The sequence below is a fragment of the Myotis lucifugus genome, unplaced genomic scaffold (assembly GCF_000147115.1).
Source record: "Myotis lucifugus unplaced genomic scaffold, Myoluc2.0 scaffold_58, whole genome shotgun sequence".
In the NCBI taxonomy this organism is placed as follows: Eukaryota; Metazoa; Chordata; class Mammalia; order Chiroptera; family Vespertilionidae; genus Myotis; species Myotis lucifugus.
The window spans coordinates 6,646,419-6,647,722 of NW_005871106.1; the positions used below are offsets into that span (position 1 = coordinate 6,646,419).

A 1,304-nucleotide genomic window follows, 5' to 3' on the forward strand; every position below is an offset into this window, starting at 1 on the left:
TCATCATCTATTGCTGGTAGGGCTGTAAAATGGTACAGCTGCTGTGAAAATAGTTTGACAGTTTTTCAGATGTTAAGTATAGTGTTGCCATGTGATTCAGCAATTCTAGTCCTAAGGGTATACCGAAGAGAAATGAAAATATATGTCCATACAAAAACTTTAACATGAATCTTCATAGCAGCATTAGTCACAATAGCCAAAAAATGGAAACAACTTAAATTTCCATCAACTGATGAATGTATAAACAAAATGTAGTGTATATCCGTACAATGGAGTAGTATTCAGCCATCAAAAGGAGTGTAGTATTGATAAGCGCTGTAATATGGATGAACCTTGGAAACACTATGTTAAGTGAAGAAGACATACACAAAGGGCCATATGTTGTATAATTCTACTGATCCATAGGTAAATCTATAGATACATAAAAGGCAAATCGATAGGATGTAGATTAGTGGTTACTAAGGCCTGGGGGGAAGGGAGAAAGGGGAGTGACTGCTAATGGGTACAGTGTTTTTTTTCAGGAGCAATGACACTCTTTTGGAACTAGAGTGAATATGGTTGTACAACCTTGTGAATATACTAAAAACCACTGAATTTGACACTTTCAGAGGGTGATTTTATGATCTGTAAATTTTCTGTCAGTTAAAAACTCCCCATATGCCTATCCCACAGTTTCATTTAGTAAAAAATTTTGTCATACTTGCTTCAGCTCTTCTGTATTTTATTACTTTTTTTTCCTGTTATTTAAAAATTCCAGACATTTTATTCCTACACTAGAGGCCTGGTGCACAAAAATTCATATACTCAGGGAGGTCCCTCAGCCTGTTCTGCACCCTCTCGCAGTCCGAGAGCCCTCAGGGGATGTCCAACTGATGGCTTAGGCCCGATCCCTCCAGGAAGCAGGGCCTAAGCCACAGTCTGGCCTCCCTCTGCGGAGGTGACCAGCAGGCCTGTTGGGATGGCGCAGGTGGCCAGTGGCCGGCCCCGCCCCCCATTGTGCCACCACCGCTGGTGATCTCCCTCTGCGGGAGGCGACCCCAGCAGGCTGATCTGGGGACAGCCAGTGGCCAGTTCCACCCCAAATTGCCCTGCTGCCGCTGCTGCTGCCCGTGGCCTCCCTCTGTGGGAAGCGACCGGGTGGGCGATCAGGGGATGGTGCTGGCCCCCATCACCCCGCGCTGGTCACCATCGCCCCTCCCCCCATTGCTGTCCCCTCCCTCTGCCGCTGGCATGCGCCTTGGCGGGTCTGGTGCCACCTGCTTTCCAGCCCCACCCCCTGCTGACCAGTCATTCCACCGTTCAGT

General features: G+C 47.5%; 1 protein-coding gene across 1 annotated transcript in view; it reads left to right on the top strand.

Annotated features, from left to right (window-relative positions):
* Positions 1–1,304, top strand: part of CEP192 (centrosomal protein 192) — a 91,653-nt gene that overhangs the window by 8,619 nt on the left and 81,730 nt on the right. The window lies entirely within an intron of this gene.